The sequence below is a fragment of the Leiobunum rupestre genome, chromosome 7, assembly GCF_980474605.1.
Source record: "Leiobunum rupestre chromosome 7, qqLeiRupe1.1.hap1, whole genome shotgun sequence".
NCBI classification, from domain to species: Eukaryota; Metazoa; Arthropoda; class Arachnida; order Opiliones; family Sclerosomatidae; genus Leiobunum; species Leiobunum rupestre.
This window is the reverse complement of record NC_143390.1, coordinates 50,131,087-50,144,789: the sequence shown is the minus strand read 5'-3', so window position 1 is coordinate 50,144,789 and position 13,703 is coordinate 50,131,087. Positions and strand designations below refer to the sequence as shown.

The following is a 13,703-nucleotide window of genomic DNA, read 5'->3' as shown; positions in this document are numbered from 1 at the left end:
CGACCGTTTATTTTATTTGTTCATGTTTCCGTTACCGGTTATACTACTATTCGTGTGTTCGTAAAGCTTGGCTCGTGTGAAACTATTATTCGGGACTGCCGGGCCCACTTGTTTCCCCTCTCGTTTCCCCTCTCGTGGCTCCGTCAGACAGCAATTTTCTGGCGCCGGCTCTTCTGGAGTCGTTTTCCCCCCCAACACGACCGATTAACCACTCTTTCCCTTTCGACTCGTTTTCCGAAACCCCACTTCCCCCCCCCCCCAATTCATCGCAGTGAGAGAATACCAATTTTTTTTAAAGCGCGGAACAATCACCCGTTTTTCCCTCTCGAGTCGTTTTCCGAAACGCCCCTTTTCGTTTCATCCAATAGCTTCTCTAGGACCGGACAGCCACTTTTTCTGCCAGTTGCCACAGTGAGAGCTACGCTCAATTATATCATGGACTAATTAACAACAGGGACGGTCTGGTTCTTAAAAAATATAAAAAGAACTAATATCGATGCCCTCTAGTGACGGTTTCTGGCGTAACAGGAAATTGCTACTGATTCAAAAGGGGGGAATAAAGTTCTTGAACCCCCACCTTTCTGTCTATACGTCCTTTCACAGTTTATCCATGTCTACCATGCTTTCCTTATTTTCTTAATTGCTTTCCTTATTTTCTTTATTAATTTACAAGATAATAGTTCAATTATGTCCACTTTTTCCAATCACGCTTACCAATTAATTTTCGGTGAATCGTTTAACAACGTTACCCAAGTTTGTTATGGCAAGTATTATCTTATAAAATCGTAAAATAAGTTTGTACCAAGGCTTAACTAATTCATCTTTGTAAATAGACGGTCTAGATTCTCTAGAAGCAGAAGGCGTAGAATTAGATGTGGAAAACCCTCTAGAAAACAACGCACTTTCTCCCATACATTCTCCACAAAAGAAATCAACCCAAAAAGCCTTAAAATCTCTTACAAATGTGTTTCACATCCCATGTACAAATTGTACTCAATCATTATTAGATTTAAATTACGATCAACAATTTCCAGTGATATTTGATGAAGCTAAGCAGAACCTACTGAAATTAATTGAAATTGGTGGCGTAGAAGAACAAATTCAAAGAATTAAATGGGCCTCGGAAATTAAAACTTCAAGTACTAGTTTTATTGAAGCTCGAGAAATTTTCAGGTCAATTTTTGAAAACTGTCCTGAAGAGAAAATGTATTTGAAGTACAAGAAACTTTTTCATAGCGATATAAAAAATTTAATTACTGCATGTGAAAATGATGAATTACCTGATAATGACAAAAAAGTGGGTTTAAAAATTTTGATGCAAGAGATTTTTAACTGTGGGGTTTGTGCTATAGCAACGAAAGAGAAATGTCAAGATTCCATGATGGAGGAAGAATGTTCGCTGTTCTATGTGGCAGGATTTGTTATTAATAAATTGCTAAAGGAAAACAAGTCAAGGGAAAGTCAAAAAATAGGGGAAATTTTGAAAGAGAATAATGTAGAACTAATTCCGCAAAATTACAAGAAATGGGTGGAAATGCAGAGCCGCGGTGGCCTTAAATATCCCACTATGGAAGCTTTGCAATTATTTGAAAAAATTGACTGCCATGCATCGAAACATTTCAATGACCCTACATGTTCAGAGAGAATTCAAAAAAGTGTTAGATCCATGCAAAATGATGTTGAGGTTATGGATAGATGGAATTTCATTTTGGAAAATGCGAATGTTTGCAAAACTGCAGGAGATAAAGTTTTTAAAATGGTTGTTCAAACATACTTGAACACGAAGGGCAATGGCATGACAAAGAAAATTAGGAATCAAAAGAAAGAAGAAGTAAGAAAAAAACGACTCAAAACCAAATTTGAAGGAAAAGATAAATTAAAACAAAAAATTGCAGAAGAAATAAAAAAGGACATTTATAAGAAGCATAACATTATTGTTTAATGATATGAACTCGCTTTTAACTTAATCAAAACCTCCTGATATTTTGTGATCAGCTCCATGAATGAATCAACGTTAATAACAATGTACAGACGAAACCCTCTGCCCTCGAGTTGTTAATAAGATGTTATCCACCTGCGGACTAAATGGTGCTAGAAGTGTAATCCTTGGTTGTCTTTGACGGTTAGCTGGGGTAAGATAAAATTCATGGTTTTATTCCGAAGGGTATTGTCTGCATATTTTGGTCAACGTTAATTTATTCTTGTCAGCTCTTTTAAATCTCATCCAAATTACTAATGCTAGCAATATTGTGATATGAGTATTATCAACTTTTGGATGAATAAGATATCTAGTGATACAGGTGTTCCTATTTTAATAAAACAATTTTATTCATATTTATAAGAAATTTTATTTCACATACTGTATTTCATAGATTGAAATACTATCAGCCTTTTTTTGGCCTTGTCCGTTGTGTAGTAATTTGCCTACTACTCAGTGTTTCCTCCTGCAACTTTCTTCAGGGTAATTCTCCCTTCTCGAAGATTTTGTAGAACCTTTGATGTTCTTGAATACTGATAGAGTCTGGGTTGTGAACCCGCTTTACATGCCTGCCTCTGTTTACTAAAATATTGTTCTAATGGGTCCTGATTGAAATGTGTTGTGAGGATGAATTTTGCCCCTTTTTCTAGCAAAAATGGAATCACTTCCATAATAACATTTGCTAAAAGAATTAAGTGTTAAAGAAGTCATTCTTTAAAAAGATATATTATTTCAAGAGGAGTAAAAGGATTTCTAATTACTTGTTTGTCTTAATCCAGATAAAGTTTCTCGGGTGAGCAACATTTTATTTTTTACTGATTTTGATGTGGCTTGACTCTCAGCATATTGTTCCCATTGATCCAAATAAACAAGAAATTCTTTCTTGAGCCACTGAAAATAGTTTATTTTTATTATTATCCTAATTGTATTACATGGTTTAAAATGTATAAATGTATACCTCAAGTCGAGAATCATCAACCCTACGGAATGGGTGCAGGTTTGGATTTAGGGAATGGATCCCTTCTAACAAATGGCCAACATTCATGATATCAAACCATTTGTTAAAAATTTCTAGAAATCTCACTGTCTCAGGGTATTCTCCGGGAAATTCCAGCTTCAAACAGTTAGCAACACTTTGACTAATAACTTGTGTCGCTAACTTAACTTTCATTTTGTTTTCTACACTTATATGGTCTGCTGTTAGTTTGTGCAATTTCCTCAACACACCACTTTTTTCCATATCTTTGTAATACACTTTTTTTATCGTATCCCAAGTGAGATTCTCCCCATTGATGTTCAGAAGTCGATATTTACAGCCTTCATTACTGTGAAAGAGGCAGTTTCTCACTGTTTTGAGCAAATGTGGTACATCAAATAAAAAATAAAGATGCCTCCCATCTGCGGCAAATGGGTTTTCACACTTATAGTAGTTTTCTCCAGCATTCATTCCAAAACATTTTCGGTTAGTTGTTGCCCCGTCGCCTACTACACACAAAATCTTTAATCCGCATAATTCAAGTTTGCAAATTGCTTCAAAAATTAAAGAATCGAGGCTCTCTGCAGTCAATGATCTGGTGGCAAAGTGAGCAAATGGATACTGATAACTGGAAGTGATGCCCCGGACCATAAACTGCAATACATGTGATGCAAGGGGTTTCTCCTTATAGGTTTCTGATTGTAGAGACAATAACTTATTTTGGACGTCGTTTAAATTAGTAAAGCCAACCATTTCACCACTCTCAACTCTATATACAATGTCATCGAAGATTTTCATTTCGTCAATGACCAAGGTGAAATACTCATGATGAGGTTCAACTCTGAGTTTCTTGAAATCATTTTGAATTTTTTGAAAGACATTCGCATGAAACCCTGGCTTTCCACCAATGTCTGAAGAATGTCTCATCAACGTAGTTTTAGAAGGTAATTTTAAAATACCAGACTCATCCATAACCTTATAAAGGCTTGGTGACTTTTGGTGCATAAATAAACACCACTGTACCACTAGTGGATGCCATCGCCTTCCAAATTTATTGCTCTGCAACATTTGAAGTTGAGTCTTTAGAAAAATTGATTGAAAATCATCATCATTACCCAAATTCTTTTCCAAGATATTAATTAAGAATTTGTGATTTCCTTCATCTACACTTTCAGAATTCTTCTGAATTTTCTTTTCAATTTTTGCTTTTAAACGTTTCAACTTGGCATTGAGCCTTGATCCGGTCACTTTCGATTCCTTCAATTCATTCACCAATTCAGTCTTGCTCAAATTATGGAAGCGTTTTGCAGCATTTGGCTTTGATTTTTTTTTTGAAAATGCAACTCTAAGACTGGACCTTAGCTTAGTGCAATAAAAGCATCTCTTTCTGCTAGTAGTCTTCAATACTAAGCAACACCTCTCACTGTGGATTGCTCCTGACAAAACACTTTTAAATCCAGCCTTATGAGTGCGATTGTCAAATAAATCAACAAATTTACTTTCTGGGCTACCATTGCAAAGCTTCCAAATTGAAAGAGAAAGAATAGCTTTCCTCAACTGATCAACAGAGTTAATTACTCTTGGTAAGTCTTTGATAATATCTTCGTTCTCCAACTTTTTACCCGCAACTTCATACTGAGCCATAAACTCTTCCACAATATTTATTATGTAAATAGGAATGCTAGTTTCTTCATTTATCTTCATAACCCTAACATGCTCCAAAAAGTATGTTACGTTCCAGCCCAATGGAAAGGTTAGGTTTTCAAAAGCCAATCGTAGATCCTTTTTTTCCTATATCAACAAGAGGAGGAATCATTTAAAAACTCTAGTACAATCACCTATAAATTGTTACATACATTAAATATTTTCCCATCATTTGAAGTTTCGTTGGACAGGCAAACTGGGCCAGTAGTTTCGTTGGACAGGCAAACTGGGTCAGTAGTTTCGTTGGACAGGCAAACTGGGTCAGTAGTTTCGTTGGACAGGCAAACTGGGTCAGTAGTTTCGTTGGACAGGCAAACTGGGTCAGTAGTTTCGTTGGATAGGCAAACTGGGCCAGTAGTTTCGTTGGACGAGCAAACTTGGTCACAACTAGTTTTGTTGGAAACACAAGATGTATCACTGATTTCATCTTCCATAATTAATACAGATTCGCCCTTTAAGAAAAACAGTTTAATATCCCATAAAATTTAATAATTACCTATACCTATACCTCAAAAATGGCTGATGTATTAATTTCCTCTATATGTTTGTTAATGCATGGCTTTAATGGAGTACTGCATATTGGTTTCTCCCGAATTAATATTTTTTCAGTTCCAGACTCACTGTGGTTAGTTTTCATCAAAGGTGTTCCAAATAGTGTTTTATTTATAGTTACGTTTGTTTCATATTGAACTTCACTCTCATCAACCTACAGTATTTATAACAAACTTAATGAGTTGAATTATAATAGTTTGTAACACTGCATTTAGTTATTTACCACTTTCTTTGTAGTTAGAAATTCAATAATGTTAGGACTGCCTTTTTGATGTTTTTCAACATTCAGCGTTTTACTGTTGTTTGGCAAGCAAATTATGTTTTGAATTGAAGCCAAATTTTTGACGGGCTTAAGTATAGACACATATTCCTAGTATTTGGATAACATTAAATTAAAGACCAATTAAATAAACTATTCACAAATTGATACTTACAGAAGGCCCCGGATGGATAGGATCAGGGAAATGCGTAGTTGGACCGTGGCCCCCCACGAAATGCTTAGAGCACAAATAAGTATTAGCATTTACCCGCTCTATTGGATAGTCATTTCTCCCTAACCATTTAATCCATTTTTCACACTTCCTAAAGTTGGTTTTTGCCTTAGGGAATGGTAAAAAAAAAACTCCCTGCATGTGAGCTTTCTCTAAATATCGTGAATCACTATTGCATTTTTTATAAACGCATATTTTAGTTCTCATTTTTTTGATAGCTTCTGTCCTACGTCACTTTAATTACTATAGTACTTCATAAAAACTACAATTATACTTATTTTAAGGTATTAAGGAAGTCCATGGATATTACAAACATGAACTAATGTAACAAAGAGGCTTCCAACGGAAAATCATTTCAAATCAAGACACTTTGGAAATGAAAATATATTGAGATAGATGGCGACCTTTCGATAATAGTATTTCCTGTTGATGTCGACTGATTCACCCTGTGAAAAAAATATTTGCCTGGCAACGCTGAAAAAAACTGTACACCTTATTTTGGCGAAGTTTAGGGAATATGTTATAGACCAGACCGTCCCTGTTGTTAATTAGTCCATGATTATATTAAAATACTAAATAAAATTCTAACGCGCTTAATGTAAGTAAGCACATTTATCAACAATACTTGAATCTTGGGTCTCCAGCCCGGTTCTGGATGTACTTCCTTACAACGGTATGGCTCGTACACTACTGATCGTCAAATAACAATTATTTCAGTCTACTCAATCTTTAAGCTTTTGAATAATTAAGGCGTCTTTACATAGAGGATTAAGTTTAAATTCCCAAAACGTTTATTGTCATGAAAAATTATTCAAATATGTACCATACTTCATTACTGTAATTAAAATTCCCAAAATTAATTACACAATGCTAGATGGATACACCTAAATCAAAAATTCATTTATTTTCCTCTGTAAAAAATCAGCTGGGTAAAAAAAACTTATGGAAGAGATAAAACAAAATTAACTTTAAACTAAATTTAACTTTCCACAAAATTCCTTCTGGTACTACGGGCTAATTTTCCCTACGAAGCAAAGGCTTAACGGTTAAATGTTAATTTCTATTAAACTACAATTAAATTAATTACGCTAATGATAATTTATACTTAAAAAATATTTTATTCCGTATAAATAATGAGATTTAAATAAAGTTCCCATAAGAAATGGTTTATTATTTCTTGAGTAAAGTGCGAAAAACAACGTTAACTCGAAGACGGACAAAATTTTATTTTTGCATTTTTCCGGGAAACTGATCAGTTCACCTTCCATGTCAAAAATGATACACTGTCACTTACTCAGTACAGTACGAAGTTTCTTATCTACAGTCGACTAAGGGCCCGTTCCAGAGACGAAAAATTCTCGTTAACTAACGAAAAAGGGGGCGTGTCTTGTTAATTAACGAAACTTTTTCAAAAACGCGTTCCAGAGACATTTGAACGAGACAAAAAGTTTTGTTTTTCAACGAGAGCTAGACGAGAGCTCCGGAGCTCTCGTTTACGCGTTCGGAGGCGAAAATAGTGAAAAAATGGCGGCGGAGTTTCTTCGAGCTAACATGATAAAACAAGGTGTAAACAATATCGAAACAGATGTCCCGCTGAAAATAATGTATCGCGAGTGACCCAATACTATGAATTGAATATAAAAAAGGATTTTTGGCACTACCAATCAAACATTTACCTGAAACCGCGTTTATTGAGCTACAAATGGGAATGGCCAAGGCCCGAATTGAAGACACCCCATAGATTTTGCTACGCAGGTAAGAATTCGTTTATCATTAATTTTATTTAATATCAAAACGAAAAGAAGAAAGAAAGATCTTTTCGTTTTGATATATTTAAAATGTGACTCTGGGAGCAATTGTATTATAAAATAATCTTATTATAGATCATCATAATCATCTGCTGTATTTGTTTTGGAAAGACGGAAAATTGTTATCGACACAAAACTGTCAAGTTGAGTGTTTGTCGAATCATTCACAACATCAGTCAAATTATTTTTTGTACACATTATATAAATAAAAAGTATTTCAATTCTTAAAATAGAAGTATTTATTTATTATTACAGCTATCATTTAAAGAGAATGGGGAACACATCTACCTTTTGACCTGATACCCAATGATAAAAACTGCCTAATATACTGAATGAAATGTTTATTGAGCCCCTAACTACTTTTATGGGTAAAAAATTACCGGAAGGTGATAACCACCTTTGAAAAATATCCAAATGAAATTCAAATCTACCGCCAAACTGATATTAAGTGAAAAACCTGCATGAAGATGGAGACAGCTCCGTTGGACGAAGGGTCAGCTGACAACAATAAAGAAATAACTTAAGTTTTATTGTTGTGGAAAGTTTTACATCTGAAAGCTAGAGAAAAGGTAATAAGTAATATTCATTAAATTAATTTTAAAGTAGTAGACATACTGCTGGTAAATGTAATTACGTTTCAGGGTTATTAATTATTCGTTTATAAGACGAGATCACTGAAATAAAATTTTCAATTTCCTTTTCAGCCCGAACAAAAGAGTTGAGTATGGTAACCAGAATTTTATTGGTATTGTCCAAATGACTGGAAAAGGAGAGAGAAAATTGCGCATTTCGTTTCGAATCAGTTCCTAAAGCCCATTCAATCGTTCTGGATTATTTTAATTTACTACAGACAGAGCAACATCGTCTAATGTTTCAGCACTGCTAGCAGCAATAGGTTCGGAGGACACAGGTATGATGTTTTTTATAGCTTCTTTTGTCACCTTTAACAGGTATACCAAATTAATAATTATATCTTAATTAATGGCAATCTATTTTTCAGAGAATGTAGGAAAAGAGCAATGTTAACAATACATAAAACACTTTTGGATTTTTCCATTAATGTTGGCCTATGTGGATTTGGAAGTGGGTTTTCAGCCCTTGCGTCTATTTAAAAAATGTAACTTGAGCTATATCTGCTAGTAAGTAATACATCTAAATATTCCCATTTTATTGGCAATATATTGCATTGTCCATCTTTGTTGCCGTTGTGTTGTCATCAATATGGAAATCCTAATTAAATTATGATATCCTCTACTTAATAGAAATATTTTACCACGTCTCTTTGAAGCCAAATTAAGGGGAGCACTACCGACCTCACTCGGTGGAGTATTCTTAGGAGTAATGTGAAAACGCCCCATACTTGGCATATACCAATAAAAAAACCACTTGTTCTCGCTGGTGGTATTTGAAACTGCTAGCTCTTGTAGAAGGTACGGGGCTTTATTTATATTGTTTCAAATTGTAATGTATATTTAACAATTAAAATTTTATATTTAAAGTAAATAAAGTAGAGTTTAATGTACTTGTTTCTTCATTGCTGTACTACCAATGCGATTTTCAACACCTGCTATACCACGAATCATAGTTTCACCAATTAGTTTCACCACTCTATTCTCAAGTGGTGTCAGCTAATCTCCAGTTGATTTTCTGATCATTATGATATCTTGGGCCAGTGTCTTTACGATGTTTCTTAAGAAAGACCAGTTTGTTCTAATTTGTAAGAGAGTTCTTTTTGCCCCCTTACCAACGGCTGACACTTCTTTTGCCATCTCTTTCCACGCTTTTACTATGTTTTTGTAGGCTTTCACTACTGCCATAACTCCGTTGACCAAACCCATTCTAGCTTCAAGCCCAGCAACAATTACTTCCTTTTGCCTTTCATTCAACCTGAGTTAAACTTCGCCCTTAGCTCTGCTTCTTTGCTAACCCCATTTTTAAATAAATAAATGCAAATATTATATAAAAACAAATGTAAATAACCACCAAAAATTGTAAATTTATAAATAAAATTTAATAAATATAATAAAATAACTGATAAATAGCCGAGATTACGTAGTCGAAACTCGAAAGTGGAAAATTGCCACTGTTTACAAGAAAGAAATCACAGACAACGCTAAGGCTTAACTGAGCGATTGAAGTAACTCGCTTACCGCCGATATTTTCCGGCGTTTTTATTGGCTCCGGATGGGGGCGGAGCTTATTAAAAAAAAAGGCGAAATAACGAGAGCGGGAGTTTACGAAGTCTCATTAAAATGTCTCTGGAACGCGTTTTTATAACTCTAGTCTAGGTCTCGGTAAATCGGTTTCGTTAAATCGCGAGTCTTGTTTTTAAACGAGACTTTTGAAAACGAGGGCCCGTTCCAGAAACGAAAAATTCTCGTTAACTAACGAAAAAGGGGGCGTGTCTTGTTAATTAACGAAACTTTTTCAAAAACGCGTTCCAGAGACATTTGAACGAGACAAAAAGTTTTGTTTTTCAACGAGAGCTAGACGAGAGCTCCGGAGCTCTCGTTTACGCGTTCGGAGGCGAAAATAGTGAAAAAATGGCGGCGGAGTTTCTTCGAGCTAACATGATAAAACCTTGGAGGAATAAAACAAGTATACAGGAGTTGCGGAGAGCTGCGAAATCGGTTACATCAGTGACCGTGAACTCGCGCGAGACGGAGGGGTTCAAACGTGACTAGCGCCAACTGCATACGGAATTTTGCAACTATTCTCATTTTACTGCATTGTTTTCACGTCGTCTGGTTTGTTTTGAAACATTTCTAAATTCTTTGCGCTTTTTTCCAAAATGACTCGTATTTGTTTGGAGGAATAAAACAAACCAGACGACGCGAAAACAATGATATAAAACGATAATAGTTGCAAAATTCCGTATGCAGTTGGCGCTAGTCGCGTTTGAACCCCTCCGTCTCGCACGAGTTCACGGTCACTGACGAAACCGATTTCGCAGCTCTCCGCAACTCCTGTATACTTGTTTTATTCCTCCAAGATAAAACAAGGTGTAAACAATATTGAAACAGATGTCCCGCTGAAAATAATGTATCGCGAGTGACCCAATACTATGAATTGAATATAAAAAAAGGATTTTTGGCACTACCAATCAAACATTTACCTGAAACCGCGATTATTGAGCTACAAATGGGACTGGCCAAGGCCCGAATTGAAGACACCCCATAGATTAGATTTTGCTACGCAGGTAAGAATTTGTTTATCATTATTTTTATATAATATCAAAACGAAAAGAAGAAAGAAAGATCTTTTCGTTTTGATATATTTAAAATGTGACTCTGGGAGCAATTGTATTATAAAATAATCTTATTATAGATCATCATAATCATCTGCTGCATTTGTTTTGGAAAGACGGAAAATTGTTATCGACACAAAACTGTCAAGTTGAGTGTTTGTCGAATCATTCACAACATCAGTCAAATTCTTTTTTGTACACATTATATAAATAAAAAGTATTTCAATTCTTAAAATAGAAGTATTTATTTATTATTGTAGCTATCATTTAAAGAGAATGGGGAACACATCTCCCTTTTGACCTGATACCCAATGATATAAACTGCCTAATATACTGAATGAAATGTTTATTGAGCCCCTAACTACTTTTATGGGTAAAAAATTACCGGAAGGTGATAACCACCTTTGAAAAATATCCAAATGAAATTCAAATCTACCGCCAAACTGCTATTAAGTGAAAAAACCTGCTTGAAGATGGAGACAGCTCCGTTGGACGATGGGTCAGCTGACAACAATAAAGAAATAAGTTTCATTGTCGTGGGGAAGTGTTACATCTGAAAGCTAGAGAAAAGGTAATAAGTAATATTCATTAAATTAATTTAAAAGTAGTAGACATACTGCTGGTAAATGTAATTATGTTTCAGGGTTATTAATTATTCGTTCATAAGGCGAGGTCACTGAAATAAAATTTTCAATTTCCTTTTCAGCCCGAACAAAAGAGTTGAGTATGGTAACCAGAATTTTATTGGTATTGTACAAATGACTGGAAAAGGAGAGAGAAAATTGCGCATTTCGTTTAGAATAATTTCCTAAAACCCATTCAATCGTTCTTGATTATTTACTACAGACAGAGCAACGTGGTCTAATGTTTCAGCACTGCTAGCAGCAATAGGTTCGGAGGGCACAGGTATGATGTTTTTTATAGCTTCTTTTGTCACCTTTAACAGGTATACCAAATTATTACTTATATCTTAATTAATGTCAATCTATTTTTCAGAGAATGTAGGAAAAGAGCAACGTTAACAATACATTTCCTTTACCATTGGCCTAGGCGGATTTGGAAGTGGGTTTTCAGCCCTTGCGTCTATTTAAAAAATGTAACTGAGCTATATCTGCTAGTAAGTAATACATCTAAACTAAGCGTTTCTAAATATACCCATTTTATTGACAATATCTTGCATTGTCAATCTTTGTTGCCATTGTTTTGTCATCAATATTGAAATCCTAATTAATTTTCAATTAAATAATGATATCCTCTACTTAATAGAAATATTTTACCACGTCTCTTTGCAGCCAAATTAAGGGGAGCATTACCGACCTCGCTCGGAGGAGTACTCATAGGAGTAATGTGAAAACGCCCCGTACTTGGCGTACCAATAAAAAAAACACTCGTTCTCGCTGGTGGTATGTGAAACTGCTAGCGCTTGTAGAAGGTACGGGGCTTTATTTATATTGTTTCAAATTGTAATGTATATTTAACAATTCAAATTTTATATTTAAAGTAAATAAAGAGTTTAATGTACTTGTTTCTTCATTGCTGTACTACCAATGCGATTTTCAACACCTGCTATACCACGAATCATAGTTTCGCCAATTAGTTTCACCACTCTATTCTCAAGTGGTGTCAGCTAATCTCCAGTTGATTTTCTGATCATTATGATATCTTGGGCCAGTGTCTTTACGATGATTTTTAAGAAAGACCATTTTGTTCTAATTTGTAGGCGAGTTCTTTTTGTCCCCTTACCAACGGCTGACACTTCTTTTGCCATCTCTTTCCACGCTTTTACTATGTTTTTGTAGGCTTTCACTACTCCCATAACTCTTTTGACCAAACCCATTCTAGCTTAAAGCCCAGCAACAATTGCTTCCTATTGCCTTTCATTCAACCTGAGTTAAACTTCGCCCTTAGCTCTGCTTCTTTGCTAACCCCATTTATAAATAAATGCAAATATTATATAAAAAAAATGTAAATAACCACCAAAAATTGGAAATTTATAAATAAAATTTAATAAATATAATGAAATAACTGATAAATAGCCGAGATTACGTAGTCGAAACTCGAAAATTGCCACTGTTTACAAGAAAGAAATCACAGACAACGCTAAGGCTTAACTGAGCGATTGAAGTAACCCGCTTACCGCCGATATTTTCCGGCGTTTTTATTGGCTCCGGACGGGGGCGGAGCTTATTAAAAAAAAAGGCGAAATAACGAGAGCGGGAGTTTACGAAGTCTTATTAAAATGACTCTGGAACGCGTTTTTATAACTCTAGTCTAGGTCTCGGTAAATCGGTTTCGTTAAATCGCGAGTCTTGTTTTTAAACGAGACTTTTGAAAACGTCTCTGGAACGGGCCGTTACTTTCGTTAAATGACGGGATTCTAATACGTTTCTAGCAACAAACCCGTATGGCAATATCTGTACTGTACACCAACGCTGATACATTAATATTAATTGTAGTACTGCCAGACAATTAATGTTGACACTAAGAATAATGCCGCTAGGCATCCACGATACTGAATCTTGGGCATAAAAAGTGCTTAGTTGAAAAAAAGTAAAAAATGTTTAGCTACCCGACTATGGATTCTCCTGCGCTTGGCTTCATTAAATTTCGCCATAGGAAAGTGGGCTGAGGTCTTAAATAACTTGCTCTATCGAGGAAGTAAATAAAATAAAATATATATTTTAAATCCAACATTACCAACACGAACCATAAATGCAGAATTTTTAATAAAACATACAACCAATGGCACTTAGTTCAACAACTAAATAGTCTATACACGTCCTTGTAGTTCTAATAGAGAAGCACGATCGAAGAAACACAATGACTTCGACTAAGCTTAACAAAATGAGTATTCGGTACAAGTCTTAAGTAGTTCCAATAAAAAAGCGAAAGGAACGAAAGACTTACCAAATATTTCAGTAAATATTCCGGCCCCGACTCAACTTTT

The 13,703-nt window shown here is 35.0% G+C and overlaps 2 long non-coding RNA genes across 2 annotated transcripts; both read left to right on the top strand.

Moving 5' to 3' along the window:
- The first annotated feature begins 8,013 nt into the window (after positions 1-8,013).
- LOC149936661 (uncharacterized) lies at positions 8,014-9,031 on the top strand. The gene is made up of 4 exons (XR_016472340.1): positions 8,014-8,078; positions 8,214-8,419; positions 8,510-8,648; positions 8,772-9,031. It is a non-coding gene; the product is annotated as an uncharacterized LOC149936661 (long non-coding RNA).
- A 2,250-nt stretch (positions 9,032-11,281) lies between these two features.
- On the top strand, positions 11,282-12,262 carry LOC149936660 (uncharacterized). The gene is made up of 4 exons (XR_016472322.1): positions 11,282-11,327; positions 11,463-11,662; positions 11,753-11,873; positions 12,049-12,262. It is a non-coding gene; the product is annotated as an uncharacterized LOC149936660 (long non-coding RNA).
- Positions 12,263-13,703: the final 1,441 nt, after the last annotated feature.